At 41.3% G+C, this 27,102-nt stretch overlaps 1 protein-coding gene and 1 long non-coding RNA gene across 13 annotated transcripts in view; both read right to left on the reverse strand.

The window, feature by feature from the left end:
* Window positions 1-27,102, reverse strand: part of EPHB1 (EPH receptor B1) — a 366,263-nt gene that overhangs the window by 319,616 nt on the left and 19,545 nt on the right. The window lies entirely within an intron of this gene.
* LOC307216779 lies at window positions 2,702-4,587 on the reverse strand. Its single transcript, XR_013839306.1, has 2 exons — window positions 4,270-4,587; window positions 2,702-2,859 (listed from the first exon to the last, which is right to left on the reverse strand). It is a non-coding gene; the product is annotated as an uncharacterized lncRNA (long non-coding RNA).

Consider the following 27,102-nt stretch of genomic DNA (forward strand, 5'->3'; position numbering starts at 1 on the left):
TTTTCTAACAATACTACTCTCTGAAAGATTCATTAGAAACCAAATATTTACACATATACTCACAGCACGCAGACATGCCCCAGAAGAACCAAAGGAATAGTGCGTTTGTGGGAATAGGTACAATCAGTATATCATCTTCAGATGGAATTTATGATGAATCTGTTAATCATTTGGACAGCTAAATAAAGGCTTATTATTGTTGGACATTGTGTGAGTGATTTTTAACCAAAGGCTTTTACTTTTTAGCTTTTAAACATTTTATTGATTGAAAACATGCCAACTTTTTATTCTCAACAATCATGACAAGTAGTCATGCAGACAAGACAAATGGAAGCATCATGAAATAATTTCACTCACAGTTCTTCTCTGTGCTTCTCCTATCTTTTGCATACAATGTTCTTTATAAATAAGGCTGTGGTCAAAAGAAAGGGTATGCATGGGGAGGAGAGAGCCATCATGCACAGCCAGTACCTTGTTTTCACTTTTCGCAGCAGGAGTTTGCATTGCCAAAGAGGCAAGCCCCTTTTAACAGAAGAGCAGATTGTTTCTTCAGTAGTAGGGAAAGCTCCAGTGAAAAGCAAAGCAGAGCTTCAACGGCACACAATGTTTTATTTCATGCAGGTCCTTTCTCTGGTTCCAGCCTTATGGAACTAATATCAAGCACTTTTAAATCTCAGATCTCAATGGGGAATTTTTAACTCTTTCCTATTGAAATCAACAATGCTAGGGAATGCTTCCTTTTGGTTGCATCGTGCCCTGAATAAATTTCTTTTATTTTGTTAGTGAAAGGAGAAACAGGCTCAGAAAGAGAGAGAGAGAGAGTCCTAAGTCTTTGGTGTTACTGATGAAATGGATATAAAATAAAGAGGTTGGAGCCACCTTACACATCTCTCTTCTGTGTTTGAACATAGCTGCTTTTAAGCAGGGTTGCTATATTTCAACCTGGAGATGCTACCTACTTCTTTGAAAACTCCATGGCTTCCATGAAATATGCAACTGCTGTACCTCCCAAGGTCACTTCACCTTGAAGGTTCCAGCTTAGCTGCACAGTGAGTAGGACAGCAAAGTCGGCAGACAAAGTGAAGGCGGAGCAGACAGGAGGCAGGGTGGCTGCATACACTTGTGGTGCTACGGAGCTTTTATAAAGCTGGTGGGACACATCTAGACATCCCCCAATCCTTGTGGGCACTTTGAAACCTGATGTCTCCCCGACACTTACCGTATTTCCCCCTCCATAAGACATACTTTTTCCCTCCTAAAAAGTAAGGGGAATGCAGGCTGCATGGCTATCCCAGAAGCTAGAACAGTGAGAGGGATCTTGCTGGCTTTTGCGGGAGGTGGGGGAATTCCCCCACCTGGTAGAAAAGTCTGCAAGAGCCGCACACCCTTTAAAGAGCACACAGCTCTTGCTGGCTTTTGTGGGAGGTGGGGGAAGGGACAGAGGGCAGCCCCTCAGTCCCTTCCCCCACCTCCTGGAAAAAAAAACCCAAGAGCCGCACTCCCTTTCAGGAGCTGCGTGGAGCGTGTGTGCGGCTCTTGGGGGGCCTTCTCCCTCCTGGGGAAAAGCCTGCAAACGCCGGACATAGGCTCCATGCAGCTCCTGAAAGGGAGTGCTGAGCAGAGCCTCGGATACATACAGGCTCTGCTCAGCGCTCCCTTTAAAAATATTTTTTTTCTTGCATTCCCCCTCTAAAAACTAGGTGCATCTTATGGAGCAAAAAATAATGTAACTAGAATAAGGTAAAGCAGACCAACGGAAACTGACTTTACATTTATTTTCTTCATAGTACATGGAATAAAAAATATAGAATGAATGGCACTGCTTTTTACTTTTTATTTTAAAACTGGAAGCAATGAGTCTCTCCCCCCCCCCCATTCATTCTAATCTGAGTGTGTTATGAACTGCTTCTCCTTTAAATTGAGCAAGGAATTTATTTTTAAAAAATAAATAAATAAGCTGGTGTTGTTATTTGAGTTTGCAATTCCTCCATGTGTTCAATGGAGAAAAGGGGAGAAATCACCACCAGACATTATTGCCACAACCACACATTCCAAAATGCTGCCGGTCTGCTGACTCTTTCCCCCCAAAAAACTATCCTGCAATATAACTGCTGCTGGAAGGAAACTCTGTTGCTTCAAACTGACAATTTGGTGTTGTTTCACAGCACCAGTCCTGGTGTTTTATTATGGAGGTGGCTCTTTCAGGCAGGCATATTCCAGCTGAAACATTTAATAGGTTCTATGGGGAATATTTTTTATGAAGGGCAATGTGCAAAATATATTTGGTCCTTGGAAATATTAATCCTCCATTTTGACCTAAATGTGAACAGCAGAAATTGAACAACACCAATAAAGGGATTATCTGAAACCTACTAGGAATGTGTTGGCTCACATCACATGGCACTTCTAAAACCTCCACTCAAAATAAGACAGGCAATAGATGTTTGTCAATAATCAAAAAGAGGCTGTTTTCCCAATGAAAGTAATCAACAGAACCTTTAAAAGTAAGGTAAAAGCTTGGTTAATAGAACTCTTAAAGCAGCCCTTTTTGAAAGGCAGAATTCCCTGTTCAGCGTGCAGAGGTGAGCTATTAACTGTGGAAAATGTTACTTCATGTAATAAAGACCACATCAAAAAGACTCATCCGGGAATTCAAATTTACAACTTGTATCAATTTCATCAGCTATAAAACTTCATCTCATTTCTAAATTTCTCGCCAACTTCATAAACCATGTTTTATTATTATTTTCTGACTCTCTTAACTTAATAAAAAACCCTTCTTCTGGTCCTTCAAGACTGAAGATACATTTCAAGGTGAGCTCTTTAAAAGATATTGCATGCTGCTCAGGATCCTGAGTTCTGAAACATACACAAGAGGGCAAAAATCAGAAATTTTGGTGGGCCTTTCTAAAATTGTCTTCATTTTATCTTCAACTGCTCCTTAGAATGGATGGATGGATGGATGGATGGATGGATACACACACACACACACACATTATTCCATAGTGATCGATTATGAATACGGCTTTCTTCTCCCACATTATGACCCACTGTCTTATCATTAATCATTTTATATTTATTTAAGAGTTTATGTGCCACCTCTCAGGATGAAGACCTCCACAGATAGCTTTCAAAAACAGATTCCAATAAAAAAATATAAAATACACATCCAAACTAAAAATATGAGCCAAACTATAGTTAAGCATGAATGTGCAAGTGTGCAGATACAGTAACAACAACAACAACAACAACAACAACAACAACAACAACAACCACTTCTCTCTGGTTCTTCTTCTGCTGTGCTATCTGGAGCTAAGTCATGGTCTGGCTAAGTTTCACACTCAAATCTGGTTTCATGGATTGACCACTCCAAACAAACCACAAGTGCTAAGCCATGAGCAAACCTCAGCCCCAACTTGAGGTTTACCTGGAGTGAAGCAAACTATGAGCCCAGGTTCTGAGGTATCACTAAGTCAAACCCTGGCTTAGCACTGGGTAGTACAGGAGGAGGAGGACCAGCTGTGGAGAAATGTGCACGTTGTTTCCATTTCAAGTGCCCTGATGTTACCTGGGAAGCATTTACTGTTACTGCAAAGAGTACAAAAGGACTACAGTGGTACCTCGGGATACAAACACTTCAGGTTACAAACTCTGCTAGCCCGGAAGTAGTACCTCGGGTTAAGAACTTTGCCCCAGGATGAGGACTGAAATCGCGTGGCGGCAGCAGGAGGCCCCATTAGCTAAAGTGGTACCTCATGTTAAGAACAGTTTCAGGTTAAGAACAGACCTCCGGAACGAATTAAGTTCGTAACCCAAGGTACCACTGCATTAGTTCACTAAAGAAGTCTGGTAGCTTTCTCTGTAACTTATTACATTATATAAGCTGGATGGCGCCCCCGCTGGCTAGTGGACCCTGCAGCCATAATACTGTGTTAATTTGCCCCTTCTAGAATCTTCAGCCTATGAGATGGTTAAAACAAATGCAGAACAGTTTCCATATGGCAAGTGGTTCCCAACTGGGGCAAGATGAGATGACAGATGGTTAAAGCCTTTGGTGGGAATCTAATGTGAAATGTGTATGCCCATACAACTGAGGCAATGAGCAAATAATAGGGAATGGAAGCCTTGAGCAAAAAACATCATTCGCTAGCTAATCTCACTACTCAAGACTGCTATTCCAGAATGTTTTCCATACTGGGCGGCGGGGGGGAAATGCCTGTATTAGTTTTAAGTTCATATAGCAATAAAAAAATGAAAAAGTGATTCTACCTCAAGCTCTTTAGCATATTTTGTTACTTTCCAATGCAATGGAATTACACTCATTGATAAATGGCTGAATAAACTCTTTAAGAAAAGGTACTCGATGGTTCCTAAGCACAGAGTGTATTATTCTGTGCTGCATCTTTTCCGAGACTTTGAGATGCGATCCTCTGAACAGATATGCAGCAAATCCGGTGGCCCTTTAAGGAAAGCAAAAACCTGTTGAAAATACAGCTATTGGTTTTAATTCTATGGTAGTCAGATCTTTGTTTACTGACAGGTTTTGGACTTGTTGCAGTAGCTTTCCAGTGGGACACAGAATGGTATCTGCACACAGGTTTGGTTTTAAAGAAACAAAACAGCAAAGCATGACTGTGAACACCAAAGGGAGTAAAACTTGACAGGGGTGAGCAGAGGTGTCACCGTTCTTAGGACACTGTGTCCATAACAGTACTTGACAGCCTTGCAAACAGAAGTCTTGAGAGCCCAGCAATCTTTTCAAACTAGAATTCCACCTAGTCTTCTGCCAATCGTTCTCTACTGAGATCAGTAAGAAATAACCTTTAAACAAAGGCCTTGTATATCAGTGTTACAGGGACCAGGAGCCAGAGGATAAACAATACAGGTGCTGGCTTTAGGAAATGGGCAAACAGAGAGATGTTGTACATCTGAGATGGATGGGGAAGAGGCTGAAAACATAGGAGCTGAGTGGGCATTCTGAATGAAGTTTATAAATTACAAGGCACAGAAGAACTTGTACATTGCAAAGGCAGTTATGGTTTTAATCAAGTTTGAGAATGAAAAGGACAGATACAAAAGGGCTTGCTTCCCTAAAGTCCACATGGATGCAAAGGAGAAACTCCTTAGATCGAGGGTGGCTAACCTGTGGCCCTCCAGATGTACTACAATTGCCATCAGCCCACCCAGCATGGCCGAGAGTCAGGGGTGAGATGAGTTGTAGTCCAACAACATCTGGAGAACTAAGTGCAGCCAAGGGCAGAAATCCAAACATCTCAAGATTCCCAGAAAAGGCAAAGCACTGTTTACAAAACTTTCAGCTTATAAATTAACTGTAGAAGGTTCCCAACTGTTGAACTGGTGCTGAGGGCAAGACAATTAGCAGTAAAGCATGAACTGATATGCTTGAGAAACTGAACAATATCACCAGGTCAGAGAAGTCCAGAATGGACCGTGCAACAGGACTCTGGTACTGCCATGCAGCAGGTGAAGCAACCTGCTTCAGGAAGCAACACTGGCAGGGTGAGACTAGATGCTTGTGGGAATTAGTGTCTGAATCTGGTGCAGCAAGACTTTTTAAAGGTATAATTTTGACATTGCCATCCAATATCATCAGACTGCCCCCTATGCAAGAAAGGGGGCAATAAACCCTTTCCAATTACTCCTGAAACTATAAAGCATCCTAAGAAACTCCTCACATGGTCTGACTGTGAACTTTCTACAGCATCTGGTTGACCACTATGGAAAAGAGGATTGCTGGACTGGATATGCCAGTGGTCCAATTCAGCAGAAGCCCTCTTATGTTTACATGTTCACTTTAGCAATGAGAACTAGACAATTCTTGAAAAATGAATGCCTGCATTTCACTTATTTCTGTAGTTGGGACTTTGAATGGAAGTCTGCAATATCTGTTATGTATTTTGGTAAGCTGTTTGTTTCATGGCTATGCATTTGGACACCTCTTAAGATACTGTAACCTAATTTTGCATGATGGTTCCTGAGATGAGAGAGCAAACTTTTTTGTATGTATGTTTGGATACAATTGTATGAATCAAGATGGCGGAATGAACATTTCAAAACGGCACTGATTTTTTTGGTTTCTTAGAATTCCCAAACTATGGCTAATATGAGACTGCTGGTTTACAAAATTGTGAAAGATGCACACAAGGACACAAATCTAGACATTAATTCAAATGCAGAACCATGCTCTGCTGCTATCAGGGCACAAAAGACTACTACGTGAGAAAGGATGGCGATGCCTCTTTTCTTCCTTGACACCATCACTTATTTTAAAAGACAAGCATTTTCATATATGCATGTGAGACACACATTTACAGTAAGGCAATGTGTGCATCATTAAAAGTCTTCAGAACATAATTGACTCCCACTTTAAGGCCATTTGAAGAACCTAAGTGGGATAAAATGAAAGAAAATAAAAGTGGGATGTTAAGAAACCTCTGGACTGTCTATTATAGATCAACATGAAGAACGGGCAACGTACATTTTCCAATAATTATTTCAATTTCCTCGTGATTAATGGTGCCTTAAGTTCAATGAAATCACCCTTGATGCCTGTTTGTTTGAATAAAACTTTAACTTAGATAATAGATAGAAAGTATTTTGCATGGTTTAATAAGGATAATGTAAGATAATAAGGATAATATAAGATATGGAGATATACAGACAGAGAGATGTTTCTCAATGTTTGCTGGGAGACCCACCCTGTCACATGTATTTTCTGGTGAATCTTATATGTGTACACTCTACTCTGTACACTTACACGTAAGATTAAAAAGGAGAGGAATCCAGGTGATTAGTTAGCTAAGAATCTCTGGTATTAAATATGGAGCTCAATTAATTTAATAAACAACTGAAAGCAATTCTACAGAACAGCTATAGAAGAAAACTGAGGGAAGCAAAGAAAGATGAAATACTTAAACAATTAAGAGACTGTGAGGAAAAACTAATAGTAGATCCGAGGGATGAGAGGACTAAACAAATTGCTAAAGTATTACAGACAGAATATTCGACACTAATAAGCCAAGAAGTAGAATGGAGAATTAAATCAATGAAGCAAAAATATTTTGAATCTGCAAACAAAACGGGGCGTCTACTGGCGTGGCAACTAAGAAAAAGGAAAAACCAGAATGTAATTAACAAAATTAAAATAGGAGAGCAAATATTAGAAGACCCCGGTAAAATAGAGGAAAAATTCCTACAATTTTACGAAAATCTCTACAAAAAGGAAGATGAAGAGCCAGTAGAAATAGAAAATTACCTGAAGAGGAATAAAGGAGAGCAGCTGACGGATGAAGAAAAAATATATTTAAATAAATTAATAACAACAGACAAGGTTAAAGATGCAATTAAAAAAATGAAGCCAGGGAAAGCACCAGGACCGGATGGTCTGTCACAAAAATATTATAAAGTCTTAGAAGAACATCTGACTCCGGTCCTTCGCGATGTAATGAATAACACCCTACAAGGAGGAAGGATGCCTAACACCTGGAAGGAGGCCTACATAACTTTAATTCCGAAACCAGAGTCGGATAAGTTGGATATCAGAAACTATAGACCGATATCATTACTTAATAACGACTATAAGATCTTTGCGGAAATAATGGCTAATAGGCTTAAAAAATACCTATCAAAATCTATCCACAAAGATCAAGCTGGTTTTCTACCAAATAGATACCTAAAAGATAATGTAAGACATATAGTAAATGTCATTGAATACCTGGAACTTAAGATCGACATCCCGGCAGCCTTAATCTTTATCGATGCTGAAAAGGCATTTGATAATGTATCCTGGCAGTTCCTACTAAAATGTATGCAGAGAGTTGGAATGGAGGGGCCATTTATGGAGGGTATAAGAGCAATTTATTCGGGTCAGAAAACCAAGTTGATTATCAATAATAACTTAACAAATTCGTTTGAGATCTCGAAAGGTACAAGACAGGGATGCCCCCTGTCTCCTCTCTTGTTTATTATGGTGTTAGAAATAATTACAAACAAAATAAGGGAAACCCCGGTAATAAAAGGAATTAGTATTGGAGGGAAAGAATACAAACTAAAAGCCTACGCAGATGACTTGGTAATATCATTAAGAGATCCAGTAGAGCATATCGATAAAGTCATGGAGTTGTTGGAAGAATTTGGGAAACTGGCTGGCTTTAAACTGAATAAGGTTAAAACCAAGATGTTAACAAAGAATATATCTGAAGATCAAAGAAACCAGCTTGAGCAAAAAACGGGAATTAAGGTCGTGAAAAAGGTGAAATACCTAGGTATTTGGATTACTACGAAAAATATAAACTTAGTGGAAGATAATTACATAAAGACCTGGAAAGAAGTTAAAAAAGATTTAGAGGCCTGGAGCCGGCTAAAACTCTCCTGGTCGGGGAGGATGGCAGTAATTAAGATGAGCATTCTTCCAAGGCTGCTGTTTTTATTTCAGAACATCCCGGTGATTAGGGGCACGAAGTTGTTCAAAGATTGGCAGAAAACCCTGTCCAGATTTATCTGGCAGGGCAAAAGAGCAAGAATTAAATTCAAACTACTCACAGACCGCAAAGACAGGGGAGGGTTTGCGGTCCCGAACCTGAAATTATACTATGAGGCTGCATGTTTGTGTTGGATCAAGGATTGGATTGCATTGAAAAACACGGATTTGTTGGATTTGGAGGGATTCGATGCTAGATTTGGTTGGCATGCGTATTTATGGCAGGATAAGGAGAGAGCACATAAAGGATTTGCCAACCATGTCTTTAGAGGAGCGCTACTTGAAGTATGGAACAGAAATAAGAGACTTATAGAAAAGGACACCCCATGGTGGCTGTCACCAATTGATATCATCATAATTAAAAAAACTAACATGGAAGGACAAAGATGGACTTATGAGGAACTATTGACAAGATCAGATAAAGGATGGAGACTCAGACCTTATGAGGAAATAAAAGACAAATTAACAACTTGGTTGCAATACTATCAAATTAATGCGTTATGGAACGAGCATAAAAAAATAGGGATGAGTGAGAAAAAGTCCAGATATCAGGTGGAAATAATAGAAGGAAATTCTAAACTCCTTTCTAAAATGTATAATCAACTACTAGATTGGGACACCAAGGATGAAGAAGTGAAGGAAGTTATGATCAAATGGGCCATAGACCTTGGATATAATTTAGAATTTGATAGGTGGGTGAAACTCTGGAACAAGGATATGAAATTTACAGCATGTGTTGGACTCCGAGAAAATTTACAAAAAATGATGTACAGGTGGTATATAACCCCTGTGAAATTGGAAAAAATGTACAAGACCGGGGACAAAACTTGCTGGAAATGCAAATCAAAAGAGGGCGACTTCTTTCACATGTGGTGGGCCTGTAGAGAAGTGAAAAGGTTTTGGGGACTTATTTATGATGAACTAAAAAAAATATTGAAATACACTTTCCCTAAAAAACCTGAAGCTTTCCTCTTAGGAATGGTAGGGGAGGAGATAAGACGAGAAGACCAAACCATGTTCCAATATGCAACGGCAGCGGCCAGGTTACTTTTAGCGCAAAACTGGAAGACCCCCAATATCCCAACTATTAGAGAATGGCAATCCAAATTATTTGAGTATATAGAGCTAGCAAGGATGACACAGAAGATCAGGCATCAGAAAAATGTTAAATTTATTACTGATTGGAATAAATTCCTTACATATATAGAAAAAAATATAGGAAATATTAAAATTACAGTAGGTATAATATAAAGCCTGAGAGGTACCGATACAGATGGTAAAAACAAACTGCAGGGAGATAAGGTTAAAATAGAGCTCAAACCGTGATGGAGGGAAGTCTTTAATGTAATGTTGTAATTGGATATATGTATGTGTTTATTTGTGTGTTGTTGTTTTTTTCTTTCTCTTTCGTTTCTGTTGGTTTATATGTGTGCGTTGTTTTGTTTTTAACTTGTATTGAAAATCAATAAAAATTAATGGAAAAAAAAGAAAAGAAAGCAATTCTTTTTCAAATATGTTTCCCTGAATCCTTTGCTCTTGGAAGTTCCATGAAATGAATGAGAATGTCAACATTATTGACTGGGAATGGGACTTTTGGCAGACGTAGTGCTCTTGCTGACTTTTGGAAAAAGGTTCTTGTTTTTCTAAACAGGACAATGAGAATTAATTTGCCAAGGGATCCAATTATACTACTGTTTGGTTATCTTAAGAATGCTGTTTCTAAGGAACAACAGGAACTGACAGTAAATTTACTGATAGCAGCAAACATTTTAACTGCACAATATTGGAAGAACAATAAGACACAAGGAATTAATAAATGGCTTTACAAGATATGGGATGTTGCCAAAACGATGAAGCTAACTTATTGTATAAAGGTTTTTACGAATGCAGGCAAACTTGGACCATTTCCAAGAAAGATGGAAGCCATTTATTGCATTTTAGGACTCTTAACAGAATGCTAATGTGTTTTAATTCCCCCCACCGTGTTGCAATTTTTGGCTTTTGTACTGAAATTGCCTTGTATTTACCCTCACTTTTTCCAGAAGTAATAAATAATGAAGCAGCAGCACCTGGAAGAAATCAGTGCCTGTTTACTTTCTTTGCAGTGTGCTTATTTTCATTTTGCCTGCCTTGAAATGGGAATTGCAGTAGCTTTGAAACTGGGCCTGGAAGGCTATATCATTCCACTGCTTCTCCTTGATACCCTCTTAAGTGTCATTCACTAAAATAATAGCATGGGAGATTCGTGATTCAAAAGCAAACAAAGGACCAAACCAGGCAAGACATTTGTCATGTTGCTTGCTCCTGCACTGCTGGTTTTAAATTAAATAAACAGCTGGTATAGAGTGGGCCTGGCTGGATCAGGACTGTGGTGTAGAAAGAAGGGACATTAAACCCTTTGCCTTCAGCACAACCTTGATCTGAATCCTCTTCCCCATGCTACTTGTGATAAGTCTGCTCACCTGTTACCCAGAGGGCGGCATTGTGGCCAGGCAGCCGGGCCTCAATAGTTTTCCGGCTTAAGGGTGGAGGTATGATGCCTCCCCCTATGTCATGGCCAGTCACGTCATCTGTGCTGGGGGACAGCCCCAGCCAATCAGCTGACAGGGTGTGTGTGGCTGCGGGTAATTTAACTGTGGTGCGGCCGGCCGGTACCCTCTTCTTGCCTCTTCGACAAATCACCCTTCCCACCCAGTTTTCATGCTTTGCTCTGAAATGACCTTGCTATGGCAATTGTTGGTTGCCATCTTGTTGGGGCCAGGTAGGAATTTTTTCCACTTGGCAAATTGGCATTGGCCATTTGGTTTTTGCCTAACTAGTAGCAACTTTTGTGAGGTTAGGCATTGGATAAGCCTTTGTTTGGTAGGAGGGGAGGTTGTTGTCTCGCCTGCCCCTCAGTAAGGGTATCCTATTAAATCCTGGACGTGGGCTAGGGCCATGTCACAGCACCTACAGGGACCCCTTGGGGTGCTCCTATTAGATGTAAGTCATAGGGCACCATATCAGTGGTTTGTCCTTCTGAGAACTCCCTGCAGATGGGCAGGAGTCAAGATATAGCCTGGCTTCACCCCAATGCCTAAGACAAACTGTTCACATCTGTAACCAATAATAATAATAATAATAGTAATAATAATAATAATAATTTATTATTTGTACCCCAGCCACTCTGGGCAGCTTCCAACAAAAATTAAAAATACAACAAAATGTCACACATTAAAAACTTCCCTGAACAGGGCTGCCTTCAGATGTTTTCTAAATGTCAGGTAGTTGTTTATCTCTTTGACATCTGATGGGAGGGCATTCCACAGGCCAGGCGCCACTACCGAGAAGGCTCTCTGCCTGGTTCCCTGTAGCTTTGCTTCTCACAGTGAGGGAGACGCCAGAAGGCCCTCAGCGCTGGACCTCAGCGTCCGGGCAGAACGATGGGGGTGGAGACACTCCTTCAGGTATACTGGGCTGAGGCCGTTTAGGGCTTTAAAGGTCAACACCAACACTTTGAATTAAAGTTGTGGCCTATTTGAACCCATAAACCAAAATACTCCGTGTCAGTGTGCTTTACTGTTCTCCTGAGATTTTGTGGCTCAGGTGCCTTGGGACAAAATCTGGCACCCACTTTCCTCCCATTGCTATTTGCAGGCTTTGAGACAATCCCGATCAAGCCCTTCTTCCCAGCACAAACTAAAAAATAAAACATAAATCAACCAACAATTGAAAGGCAAAATACAACGCTCATGTGTAATTTGGCCCTAAGAAGACCTTCTAGCACACTACTGCCAGACTATCATACTGTTATAACGCTAAGGCTCTCTACCGCTTTGGCAGGCAGACTTTCCAAGAAGGGTAAACATACGCTGCGTTGCTGACACACCATGAATGAACTCAAAAATGATTGGATTGCATTAGCAAAAGTATATATCCCACTTCCTTAAAAGGCTTTGGAACCATTCAAACAATTTTCACCAACAAGTTATCATTTGAAAGCTCTTTGCAGAAATGCATCCCTGTGCTTTTCACTTTAGCAAACCGCGCTCCTGAGCTTCCGAATGTGCATTTAAAGATTATCTCATTGCGCCCCAAGGCACCCCAAAATGTGAGGCTCACTGTGAGATGTGCAGCTGACTGTCACAATCAAGGGCAATCAAGGAGTCTGACACTGGGATGGGTGCAGGGTAATGTTCCAGCATAGTCACAAGACCTTTCCATCTTGCAAGGCTAGGGGTGGAGGGAGAGGTGGAAATTAGCTAAAGGCTGTTGGACTTGTAGAAGTCAGTTGGCCCATAACCACCTAGACTTGGGCCCAACCATCTGTTGTATGTTGATACTACACTACACTTCGACCAGCACATTATGCACAGCTCCGGCAGAGTCTTCCAACACAACATCAGTTTTCCTGCTTTCCAGTAGTCATCCTTCTGCAGAGTTCTCTGCTCAGAAAACTCCTCTCCCACTCAGTTCAGTTTAGAATATAAACACACTAGCATAAACACGCTAGCTACATCAACGTGAAAAGATGCTGGTACATCACGAACTGTTCTGCTATAATAAAGTTATTCTAGTCTTAGCAGTAAACCTTGTAAAGATACAAATTATCACAACGTACAGTGATAATGTATGAGAATTTGTATTCCATTTTCAGAATTGGAGGAAATGGTTGTGACATGTGTCACCCATGAGGTTCATTTGCACCTTTGCTCCTGCCACAGCGTGGTGGCCTCCACACAGTAATGCTAAGGGCAGCTGTAGTTTTCTGAAAAGCCACTGGAATGTGCCAGTAACAAGTAGCTCTGAACCCTGTGAGCAGGAAAAGCTATTTTGAAACATGATAATCATACAGACATATGATTTATCTCTGCATGGAAAGATGTTGGTTCTATGCAACGTTTGCCGAGGTGTTTCAGAGGTGTGCGAAGAAATCAATATACACCAAGTTCCTTGCACACCATTAGCTTTCATGCAAGTACTTCCATGTGTGGCTCCAGCAGCAGAAAATCTGTATGAGCAATAGCTGTCATGACAAGGGGAGTGATGATGATCTGTCCTATGAGATCAGGTAGGGCCCACTGCCCTACAAGAGACAAATCCTCCTTCCTTCCTCACCAATTCTGATCCAACAGTTCTTCTTCATCTAATCGCACATGCCAAGCAGATTCTGCTAGGGCCAGCTCCTGTTTATACTCTGTCAATACATTGTATGTAAAAACAATCTGGGAACTACAGTTCACCCAAAACAGGGTTGAAAGATTACTGAGACTTGAGCATTTCAATCATAGTTGCTGCACTGGCTCCCAGTGCATTTCCAAGCCAAATTTAAAATTCCAAGTTTAACCTTTAAAGCCCATAACACCTTGGGATCAGGTTACCCTAAAGATTGCCTTATTCCATATACGCAGACCTTCAGATCTACTTCAGAAACCCTGCTCCACATGCCCCCACCAAGTGGAGTCAGGCCTTCTTCATAGTGACACCCTAGTAATGGAATAGCATCCTCAGCTGGTGGCATCTCTATGTTCCCTTTTCTGTTCTTTTTTTACCAGCTGAAAATCTTTTCACCCAAGCCTTTTAAGCATCTTTAAATTTGAGCTCCAAACTGGCTTCATTTTCCTACTGCTAAAGAGAAATGTTTTTTAAGCCTGCATTTTACTATTTTTAGTGATGCATTTAATCATGTTGCATCTCAATATTGGATTTATTGTTCTGTAAGCTAGCCAGGCAACATATGCTGATGGGTGTCCATGCATATATGGTAAGTAAACTGGGTCACAGACTTTTCAAGAGCTGTACCTAAAAGTCATTTAGAGATAGTGAGCTTAGCTGCAAGGGCCAAAATCAGGGCTGTAAATCTACAAGTAGTTGTGGCAGGAAAGAACAAGGGCAGGGAAGAATGCCAAGCCCAACAAGCACCTCAGAAATATCTAACCTCAACACTCAGGTGCAATATTCTATTTATATATATTTTTTCCACTGAGTTCTCTGTTTGCTAAGGGATGAAGAGGTGAGCAATTTTCACCAGTCCAAATCCTCTGTGGTGATTTTAGTCTACTGAACAAAAGCAATTATCCTTGCATCAACAGGACCCTAGTGAGAATGATAATGAGACATTTTAGTCCCTGCAGCTAAGCATTTCAAGAGAGGGGCTTGGCCAAGCGCAGGACTCTAATAATCAAAGAAGTCTGTCCCTGGCTTCTGATCCTATGAAAGGCTGGAGATTTTAGTCACAGCAATTCCTTTCATTTCTCTTCCAGGATTCCAGCTGAATCTAAGCTAGACTGTAATACTGGAAGAACTGAGACGTGTGCCACTCAGCGACTTAGAATTAAAGACGCTGTTATTAGGTTTGCAGCTTTTTTGGTGGGTTTCATATATAGCTGTGCATTAGTCATTTGCTCAACAATGGAACAGGGCTGGGATTAGGTGAATTCATGGAGGATAAGGCTACCATTGGCTACTAGTCATTATGGCTATATGCTGGGAGACGACAGCATGGGAAAGCTATTGCCCTCCAGGTCCTGCTTGTAGGCTTCCCAGAAGCATCCAGCTGGACTCTGTGGGAAAGATGAAGTTGAACTTTGGCCTGATCCAGCGGGGCTCTTCTCATGTTCTTAACTGCTTCTGCTGACAGGCATCATGCATTGGCAGTTCTATAAAGTGATATGCAAGCTCGGTCTGAGATGGCTGATCTGTACATGTAAAGTGTTTTTGTTGTAGCCATGGAGTGATAAGCATGTACTCACCTGTTGTCCCACACAGGTGGGATGCAAGATGAACCCATGGCTAACTGAACCCAAGGAAGACGATGGTATATGCAAAATTACACTAGGAGGCAGGGCCAGAACAGAGGACTTAACTAAGCTGCTCATGAATATATCTTCCAGGCCTTCATATATACCAGAAACACATAGTAGAAACATTAGGCTCTACTAAATCTGATTTGTCCTGAGAAGGACTCAGAGGTAGAGCACAGCCCAGTGGTAGAGCATCCACTTTGCATGCAAAAGATCCCAGGTTCTAGGCGCATTTTGCAACAGGGCATTTCATTAGCGCAAGCAGTTTCTGAGCTCTGGGTGCAGTACTGCGCCTAAGATTTCAGAATAAAACTGCAGAGTGGAAGGAAAGGAGGACCTTTTTCTGCCTCCCCACTTCTAACTACTCTCTGAAGACTGGAGAAGAGACCGTCTTAAGAGTATTAGGGGGGTGGGCAGGGGAAGGACATGTGAAAAATGAACGTAAGATTTTAGCTGCAGTTCTTTCATTTTCAGCTTTGTAGTCTTAAAAAAGAGTGTGCCTAGACATTCCGTTGTTGTGCCCATAACCTAGGTTTAAGGTGCCATTTAGCTCCTAGGCTTCATATCTCAGTTTCTAATGCTGGTGCTCAGACATAGAGCTTTAAATCAGGGACAATGCCTGCAACAGGCTTCCTCAATCTTGGCCCTCCAGATGTTTTTTGCCTACAACTACTATAATCCCTAGCTAGCAGGACCAGTGGTCAGGGATGATTGGGATTGTAGTCTCAAAACATCTGGAGGGCCGAAGTTGAGGAAGCCTGGCCTGGAAAGAGGAGGAAAGTGTGGATAAGCCCCTGGTTGGAGCAAATAGTCTGCTTGGAGCTGTCCAAGGTGCTGAAACTCCAGCCATATTTGTTACCTTGATGGAATGACTGACTACAGCTGGCTCGTGCCCCCTGCCCACCCAGAATTCCTCTTGTTCTGTAGGCACATGATCAGGACAAGACAAGGTAGACTTTTGTACTGGGATTCTCTTGGTGTCACGAATAATGTTGTGAATATGTTAGGTCAGGGCCAAAGAACAGTTACATGTAACTGTGTTTCTTTCTGAACCTGAAAACATCTTTAGATGCTGCCATCAGGAGGAGAAGGAGGAGGAGGAGGAGGAGGAGTGCCTTAACCCTTTCCTTTCTTGCCATTTGCCCCCTCCAGCTGCTTTCCCACTCATTGATTCTCTTTTCTCTCACACAGACAAAGGATTTTTTTTTCAGAAAACAGAAAGCAGAAAGGGACATGGTTGGGCTCTGACTCCCCATGTGAGCTGCCACTTCTCTTCTACTACAGATGGCAGCCTGAAAGACTGCTTTTCTTTTTAAAGCCAGGAGAAAGAAAGAAATGATGGCATAACTAGATGGTCCTCACCCTACATTCACCTAGATAAAGGCAGAAGCGACTTTGGAAATGAAATGGGAATTATTCAGAGTTTTTCACTCCTGTAGTTGGGGCACAAAGACACACCTGTGCTCATAAATGTGCAAGGATATGCAGCAATATGTACTGTTCTTTTAAGTTGACACCTTGACTCATTCTTCACCTATCGTCTGCTTACCATGTGAACCAAAATAAGAGGCAAAGAATTGCGGAACATGTACAGTATGAGTCAGAAGATTTGACTCAAGTCATGTTGGATGATCTCAAGTAACAGAAAAATCTCTGTAGGAGCTCATGAAAAGCTTGGTTTAGTGGGGAACCAGATGATAAATTTGATTCTGTCTGAAAAATATGTATGAATAATTTGATTGCAAGTAACAGCAAGTATATGCTACTGGGTCTTGAATTACCCATGAACATTCGCAACACAATGTGGCTCTAAAACTAGAACAAGAAGTAAATGTTCCTTGAAATGTAGTACCAAAGATTTATGAAAATTGGGCTGAGGCCCCTACTTGATTGTAACTGGAAAAGCCTCGTGTCATTTTACAAGCTGGCTGGTACATCCTGACCTGGGATATTGTCTTCCACTCCAGCCACTGTCTAAAAGATGGAATATGCAGCAGCACAAAAACAAGCCCAGAGAGAGGCATAACAGTGAAGAAAAATCTTCTGTAAAAACACAGTGAAAAGTTTAGAGAGAACAGGAATGAATGGAAATGAGGAACCGCATGATGCAAAGCAGAAAGGATGTCCCATGGTAGGAAGCCAGAAGTATCCATGGACCCCTAAATGTCACATACTGAAAGCTGGAAAGTAAATTGTTTTTCCTGTCGCTAGGTATGCAAGGACGCATCTGAAAAGCACTTATTTGGGGAATAGTGCATGCTCTTTTGCAGCTGCTGGACTATAAAAAAAGAAAGAAAGAAAGTCAGAATAGTTTTTCTCAGTTGTGGCCTAGTAACCCTGACCTCACTTCCAAACTCCCAACACCCTCATTTTAGCTATATGTTGCAGTCTACCTGACTTCATAATGTCAGAAATAACACCTGGATGTAATTCAGATATTAAACACTGTATGTGTGATGCTAGTTAACAGACAACTGAAGCAAGAGTTACTCCCTATCCATTCGGCATTCAGTTTTGCAATGAGGAGGTGGGGGAGCAAAATAAATTTAATACTCTCTCTTTTCTCTATCACTGCAAAATCCTTGAAAGGAAGCCACCTGCTTATTAGGGGTATGATTGTCAAAGAAGATAAACAAATTACTGTCATTATCTGAAACTGTTCCTCATCCCCTCCCTTCACACTTTTTTTAGCTCTCCACCTGTCTTCAAAGTACCACACATATTAAGAATGACACTTCTGCTCACTGAAGAAAAATTATTTTGGTTCTCGGGAATGGAGTTGGCTGCAGAACTTCATACGGATTTTTGCTGGCAGTGTACCAAGGTTCCCCCATTGTACTTCCTCTTCCAAGAGGATTCAAAGTAAGGATGGACATGCTATGTATTAACTAAGGGCAGGTAGGGCAAATATGCAGGCTTTCAAGTTTCGCAGAACTCTTCTTCAGATGTAAAATGCTTGAAAGCTCACATGCTCCTCCCTGTTTGTAGGGATGCTAAACCATGGTTTAGTGTGAGCTGCACCAACAGGGATGGATTGCAGAACGCTTCAGACTTGTGCACTCCTTGTGACCTTATCCTCCTGTGGTCATGGTAGCAAAGAAGAGTCCAGAACCTCTCACTTCTGATTTTGGTTAACCATGGCTTCCCATGTCATCCAGTCTGAAACATTAACTATGGTTAGTTTAAAACTATCCTATTTCAATCTCTGATTTCTGAAGCTGGTTTGTTTGAATTAGCCATAGTTAATATTAAATACAGTTCCAAGTCTGGATGGCACAGCAAATGGCAATTAATCAAAAGCAGAAGTGCTGGCTGGGGTTGATGGGAGTGGAATTCAACAACATCTGGAAGGAACCCATGTTAGCCTTAGAACTTTTGTTATTTTAAGCACATGTATTCAGAGTTTTAAATACAGAAACCCACATTTAACACAAACTTATCTGCTCTGAAGAGCTCGGTTTACACCTAACAACCAACCCATGGTTTTCTTTTCATGAATGTGCCTCCAGCTCAAATATTTTCTCCTTTTCTCTGATTTAACCCATTCCCTTCCCTGGTTTGAACAAACCATAATTATCATTAGACGGAAATCAGGCAACTCATGGTTTGCCACCCAAACAATTAAGTTTACGGATTTGTTTTGGAAACAAACTACAATCTGTACAGACCATGGTTTATTTCAATTGAGCATAATAAATTATATATTGCCTGACCCAGGGAGGGAATTAAAGTATTCAAGGGAAGTGCAAAAGGAAGGAGGGAGCATGCAAAAATTGAGGGACACTCCTGAAGGCCACAGTCAGGGCCTACACAAGACATTTTGCTGCCTGAGCTGGAACAGCAAATGGTGATTCCCCACCTTCATCTAGCGAAGAAGCAAAGTACCCAAGGCTGACCATGTTAATTTGGTGTTTGAGGCAGAAAATTCCACAAAAGTCTCCCCTGAAGAGTAAAAAGTATCAAAACAATGAATTAAATCAATAAACATTTGCTGCCCTTTCACAACATCCAAAATCAGTTGCCTGAGGTGGAGGCTTACTCACTCTGTCTAATGGTAGGACCAGCACCTTCTTTCCCAGTCATGGTCCTCAAGGTTTTTCAGACAGTTGTAGGGACTGAATCGAAGACCTTACATAAACCAACTATGTACTCTGCCATTCTCACTAGCAGACACACTTTCTGCTACCCTGTGTCTTTGGTGAGTTGACTGAAACCTGTACAAGCAGCCAAATAAAATATTTATCTGGTATTTCTGCCAAAACCCACAATTGATTCCCCCAGCATAATTCACCCAAATAGTATGTGGTTCCTGTCACTTTATTTTTTCCAGTAGTTAGTGCCAGGACTCTTGAGTGCTTGAGTGAGAGGAGGAGGAGGAGGAGGAGGAGGAGGAGGAGGAGGAGAAGGGTAATCTCCAAATAAGGATCTCACAAAGAGGAAATCCAGGTCTCTATATTCTATTACTAAAAAAAAGCCCACCCACTGCAAGACTTTTTAACTAAAGAGTTTTTTCTCATCCAAATTATTAAAAATAGGACAAGAGCACATGAATTCTCATAATAATTGGGTCACCTGGGGTTTACCAGCTTAGTAGACAAAAGCTATAATTATTTAGCCACATCGAGTTTCACTGTCTGTGCTTCTTAATTGAGCTCAGCTCATTAACCAATTTTAGCTAACAACTGATTAATAAAAAGCCGTGGTAGGCTATAACAAATTATCTTCTTTCATGAGTTTTTCTCCCCCACCTCCATACCCCATTTCCTGTACAGATGATCCTGCATTTGAAAAGAAGGTTGAGGATCCTGCTAACTAAATATTATCAAAATGAAATATTCAGTGGTCCTCTTGTTCAATTATTCAAGGCAAGGATAACAATTTTGTTTATCATTAATCCTTTCTTCAGCTGAACAGATGCTTTTCTCTTTGTGTTTTATTGGCAGGCGCAAATTGACACTAACTGGCATGTTTTCATTATGATGCACAGAGATTTCGCCTCAAGACTCCCATGAATATTATATTACTTTCAGCAAAACAGGCCTTCCGAGCCATAAGAAGCCGAAAGATACAGGTCTCAGAAGCACTTCAGAAAACCTTCAGCAGTAACCTACCACAGCAGCAGCCAGACGCCACACCTCGTTTCACAAGCATCTGATAGCAGCATGCCAAAATATGGTGAATTCAGAGGAGTGAGTCTTTTTCTCCTTTTATTTTTTTCTTTCTTTCAAAAGATGGTTGGTCTTTCCAGGGGGCTTGTGCACAAACATTATATTCTCCACTCCCATGAGATACACTTTGATTTATTCTCATTTACCTTGAATTCTAACTACTGCCAAGATGTAGGTCTGCACCCACCCTGAGGTAAATGCTGGTACTGCCCCCTCATGCATCAGCCAAATGGTAAAACAGTATGTACACTGAACCATCTTGCTAACATTCTGCTGTGGGTGCCATGTTTAGGGAATGATGAGTGATGTGGTAACTTTCAGGTTCTAAAGATAAAAGGTAAAGGGACTCCTGACCATTAGGTCCTGTCGTGACCGACTCTGGGGTTGTGGTGCCCATCTTGCTTAATTGGCCAAGGGGCCGGCGTGTTGAAGTGAAATGGACCAGTTTTCCTTCATCATGAAGTCTTTGGGGATGATGTAAAGGTAAAGGTACCCCTGACCGTTAGGTCCTGTCGTGGCCGACTCTGGCGTTGCAGCTCTCATCTCGCTTTATTGGCTGAGGAAGCCAGTGTACAGCTTCCGGGTCATGTGGCCAGCATGACTAAGCCGCTTCTGGCGAACCAGAGCAGGGCACGGAAACACCGTTTACCTTTCCGCTGGAGCAGTACCTATTTATCTACTTGCATTTTGAGGTGTTTCGAACTGCTAGGTTGGCAGGAGCAGAGACCGAGCAATGGGAGCTCACCCCGTCATGGGGATTCAAACCGCCGATCTTCTGATCGGCAAGTCCTAGGCTCTGTGGTTTAACCCACAGCGCCACCCACGTCCCTCATCTAAAGATGACTTAAGCCAAATAAAGAAGAATGGCTACAAAAATTGAGCAAGTACTTGGAACTCACTAGGTTGACTGAAGCCTTAAGGAACAAGTCAAATAAAATAGTTCAGAAGTAATGGGATACCTACCTATCGAGTCAAGGTTTAACAACCAATGTTTGGTTGTGTTTAGAATAAACCTGTAAGTGGGGAAATGTCTCCTTATACCAGGATAAGGAATATACTGAAACACAGAGAAATGGTACTAGTTATAGGAAATGAACCACTGTGAGGTCGATGAAAGTCAAAATCAAAAACCAAAAGTATAATACAAAGACATTCACCCCATAAGGGTCAGTATTCAGATAGAGAAGTGACATGCTGGTATGACTATTATAGTTACCTTGTATTATGTTTTTTTACTGTTTGCATTTGTTCTGGTTTGTTTTGTTTTTCTTTTCTATTTTCTTTTTTTCTTTCTTTGTGTATTCAGTTGAAATGTTTGTATTGTTTGTTTCGTTTGTATTTGCATAATAATTCAATTTTTAAAAAATGACTTAAGGTCTTGTCCTACTTCAAAAGGCTCTCAGAGAAGTTCTATGTGTCCACACTTCCATCCACAGAGTGAAGCATTGTGGGGTAAGATGGCCCCACTCTAGAGAGCTATAGGAATACTGCCATCATTTCGCTGCAGCAGCCAAAACTGTTTAACAGTTTGCCAATAAACTTTAAACAATATTTGCTACCACACTAATGTGACCATGCACCCACAGCTGAGTTTGGGGCCATCTCACCCTGACATTGCCTTTCTCTGAAAAAAGATGCTATGGTATAACATACCTTCCTTCCTCAGAACAATGAATCATAGGGTGAGATGGCTTTGCACCATTGGGGAAGAACCACAGGATTGGGTGAGGAGAAGGCAGCAAAAGGGCACCGTTTGGTGGCACGGCATGTCTCAGTTGGCAAAATGTCTTCAGCCAGCTCAGGAGGCCAGAATGGAGCCAGCTGCCACTGCAGCACTTTCTGTGTGGTACAGTCTGCATTAATGTGCTAACTACTATGTCAGCATTAGATCCAGGCACAAAATCATAGCTAGTAGTTTTGTGGTAGTGTTTAGTGAAAATTGTAAGCAGAACCCCAGGTGTCCTAGGAGCAGAATATTTATCATACACTCAAGCCATTGTACATGTTTAGTTTTCTGCTTTTGTCAGAAGGATGCTAACCAGCTGGGGGAAAGCATCCAATAAGCAAAAAGAATAAGATCAAAACCGCTATCAAGCTTAAATTCCAGCCATTGGCTGAACATAGACAATATTGTTTGCAGAACAATAGAGAGACATCCCACCACCTACTAGATTATGGCTTTTACAACCAGAAAAATAAGGCTGCCGTTATCCACCCATCTTGAATAAACATATTCCAGGGATGTGGAAACATTCCAACACAGGAGGTGGGGGGGATTGGTCTATGTGCTTCCCATAGTTTTCTTACTAAAATGTAAAGGTAGAGCCAGTGGACACTTTCCAGATTGATCCAATGTAGAAAAAGAAAAAGAAAAAAGAACGTGAATTTTTCTCAAGTATTTTTTTTTTTAACATGGGGAACAGAGGGGAGCATGGAAGACTCAAGTGTATCATTATACATTGCCTTCATAAAGTGGCAATACTTTATAGGAAATTACAAATTAGCTTCTCACCCAAGGATAGGATGATATTTGAATTAACTATCATGCAAATGCAGGACCTATCTATCAGAACCCACAGTGCTCCCACTTCCAGGAGAATGAAACAGTAATAAATATTGAACAAAGGAAGTTAATCTTGATCCAGTGCTCCTTAATAATTCATAAATATAAAATAAAAAGGCTAGGTCCTTTCATGCTTGTCCAATTTTTCTTACTATTTCTCATTATGTGTATTCTTGCAAAATTGGCTTGTGCTGAAAGTTGCAATCAGTCATGGCTGGGAGCTACCAAAGTTTACTTGGCAAGCAGGGTAGGGCGCCTAAGTTTATTCCCCTTTGGTGGACTGATGGGTCTTGCCTCAATCAGAAACAGACGCCGCATTCTATAGGGAAATGAAACTTATTTGAAAGGATATAGGACTGCTTGCCCATGGGCAGGATTTGTTTCAAGCCTGCTCAGGTTTATTTCACTGAAAGATGAACACTGTAAGCTTGTAATTATTCAGGTTGTCCAACCATCTCAAGTAGTGATGGCCACCAACCTGGGTGGCTTTAAAAGAGGACTGGGCAACTTCATGAAAGATAGAGCTACGTATGGTTACCAACCACCATGGCTATGTTCTACCTCCACTGTTGGAGGCAATATGCTTCTGAGTACCAGCTGCTACAGGTAAGAGTGTTGTTGTGCTCAGGTTCTGCTTTTGGACTTCCCACAGGTTGGCCACTGCGAGAACAGGATGCTGGGGGAGATGGGCTACTGGCATGTTCCAGCAGGCTCTTCTTATGTTCCTATGCTCTTAACACTATAACCTTCTGTTACACTCAGCCTGTAGATTCATCTGCCACAATACCAGTATTGTTAGGATGCTGCCAGCGACTCCCAGGTGGTTGCCCAGGAAAGTATAAAGACAATGAAAAGTTCCTTACAGTCTTTTTTTAATTCTATCTTTACAGAGAGATGCTATAGAACCCAGCCTCTTGGATAATGGCATTGTCCTGAGTGAATCTCCACCCCCACCCCCCGTCTCTCCCACTTCTTCATTCGTCATTCTCATCATCTCTTCTACAGGTGCTGCTATGTGCCCTCTGTGTTTGAGCTCTTTGCTCTCCTACTTCTAAGGCTTGCTGAGTTCTGGGAAATGCTTTCTAATGACAATGTGTCAGCCAGCTGCTGCTCTGGCTCTCCCATGATTTCACAACTTTCCCCCTCATCTGCCTCCCTCAAACCCCTCTTGTAAATCTATACTGTATTTTTCCTCCCTGGAAGGGTCAGGATGGGAAGGCGTTCTCCACCATTCCTCCTCTGCCCAGTCCCTGACACGTATTCATCCACCAATCCAGGCCTTTTGCACACTTCACTCAAACAGCCAGCTATCCTTCCCATATTGGGGCATTCACAACCAAGCTACCCGACTACCCTACCTATGCAGAGCTAAGTAGAGGTGGAACAGATGGACAGAGCAGATAAAAAGGCTACAAGGTCCACACAAACTGGATCTTATTATAATGCATATGCATTTGTTACAAACAGCTTTATCCCACTTTCTGGGATGCTGCTGCAGCTATTGACTTCTTACTACATTTCGGCCGTTTTCACCCAACTGCACTATGTCCATCTTCTGTCAAAATACACTTACATGTCATGTGAACTTAGAGCACTGTATCCAAGTGCAAAATTTTATTGTATGTACTAAAGAGCACTTAACACCCCAACTATCAGCTACCATTTGAGGCTTAAAAATAACTCGGCATTTCAGCTAAAGCGTTCATCTTTTGGGGAAGGGGAGAGAACATGAGGATCCAAAGGCTGCCCACATCATCAGTGGTGTTAAGTATGGCAGAATGGTGATGCCCTCACTCAGGCAATGCCAAGTAAAGGAGCCTGAATGGAGCATATCTGCACCAAAGCTGGCATTAGCCTGCCATGTCAGTCATGTATAGCAATACTAACTGCACTGTTTCAAGGATGGCTGCATCAAGGTCGTTCTTGCATCAAACTGAGCCTTGTTATCTGAATGTCGGAACAAAAACCCTTTTTCAGTCTTTACAGCATTTCATAACACTGTACAGTATGAGTCATCAGGGTCATCTGTAGCCTAGAGAAGCACCTTGGCTCTTCAATACCAGAGCACAGACTAGCACCATTACGTTTGAGTGAATCTTTGTGCCATACACACACAAGTACCAGGTGAAATAACCTTGCCTCTTCTGTCTTCCTTTCCTCCTCACCCCTCCAAATAAAATGTGATCACAAGCTAAATTCCAGGGATGCATAATAATTGGCATTCTCCCTCCCCCTTCAAATACTCAAGGATGTTAGGCTGGAAATGGAAACAATATAAATAGCCCAGGCTTGATGTACAATAGCAATTCAGATGCTTTCTTAGATAGGGAATTGTTCGAGATGCCAGCTGTGCTATTTGCTCAAGTGCTGGATGTATCACCTAGAATTTGCAATATGGTATCCCCTTGGATTTACTTCAAACCCATAGCTCCCTTTGTGTCTTGCTAACTTGGGGGCTGGCCATAAATGAGCTGCCCACCGCTGGCTCCAAAGTGCAATAATATATATATATTAGCAAGTCAAACACAGAGGGGCTCATGCTGAGAGTTGTATGCGACAATGAAAGGAGACCCTCTGGCTGGTGCTTAGATGGCTTGGGGATTACATGCTGAGAAACATGTGCGAAAGGAAAACATTCAAGTCCTCCTGAAGTTTGCAAGAAGTGGGGGTGTTATCATTTCAGGAGGTACTCAGCATCTGGCAGAGTGGGCTTTTTTTAAAATAGCTCTTTCCCTTTTGTTTCAGGCAGAGGGAAGGGAGACTATAATTAAACTGTGGTGGAAGCCATCTCAATTGCCTTACATCAACCTGCTTTGATTCACTGAGGCCTGGCAATGTGCAGACTCTTGGCTGTTTTTTTGAACAAAAAAGTAAACAAAACTGAGGAACACTTAGCTACTCCAGCTGATTCTCACTATATTAACACAGAGAAAAGGCAGAGGATACAATCAGATATTGATAAGGAGAGAGGCAAGTAAGTGAACAATGGGGTGGACATGCACAATTTAAAAAAAAGGTCTATTTTTTACAGCACAGTTCTGTGCACCTCTACTCAGAAGTCCCACTGTAATGTAAATGGGATTGATTCCCTGGTAAGTGGGTATAGTATTGCATGCACATACAGTGGTACCTTGGTTCCCAAACTTAATCAGTCCCAGAAGTCTGTTCCAAAACCAAAGTGTTCTAAAACCAAGGCATGCTTTCCCATAGAAAGTAATGCAAAATGAATTAATCCATTCCAGGCTTTTAAAAACAACCCCTAAAATAGCAATTTAACATGAATTTTACTATCTAACGAGACCACTGATCCATAAAATGAAAGGAATAATCAATGTACTGTACTATAAAATAAATAGGACAGTATTGTAGATGATAAAAAAAATTTAAAAAAAATTCTTACATGCACTGATGATAGTCATTGTTTGGATGGGGGGCTTTTATCCATTTCTGCAGTCACACAATCAATCTGTGAGTAGCTGAACTGGGTTCCACACAGTCACAAAAACGAAATCACAAGCCACAGTCACAAAGTCCGATAAAATGAAGAACAAGTCACAGTCAAAAAAACGAAAAAGCCACACAAACAAAAACACCAAAAAATAGCAAAAACCAAAGCTCCAAATATCACCTCTGTGTTGAGTGGGTGCTTGGGACTCAACAGCCGACAGACTCAACAGAAAGCCTCTGATTAGCAGCGTTGGACTCAATTTATAAATGGAACACACTCAACAGGAAACGGAACATGTTCTGCTTCCAAGGCAAAGTTCACAAACTGGAACACCTACTTCTGGGTTTGCAGCGTTCTATTTCCAAGTTGTTCATAAACTAAGTTGTTCTTAAACCAAGGTACCACTGTACTTGCATTGTTGCGAATCTCAGGAGTTAGTCATCTCCTTTTATATTCTTGTAAATTTCAGTAGTTTCAACCATGATCAATTTGGTGGCCTTGTGTTGTACTTTACAGAGGACCCTTCTTTAAATGAATTCCTCTGTCTGAAGGGAGAGCAGGGGTCTTGAAGTAGCCCATCAACATTGGCATCTAGGCAAGAGGTTGAGCAGACGCATAGGTCACCTGCCCACAGTCTTCCC

This window comes from Podarcis cretensis, assembly GCF_951804945.1.
Source record: "Podarcis cretensis genome assembly, chromosome: 5".
Lineage (NCBI taxonomy): Eukaryota > Metazoa > Chordata > Lepidosauria > Squamata > Lacertidae > Podarcis > Podarcis cretensis.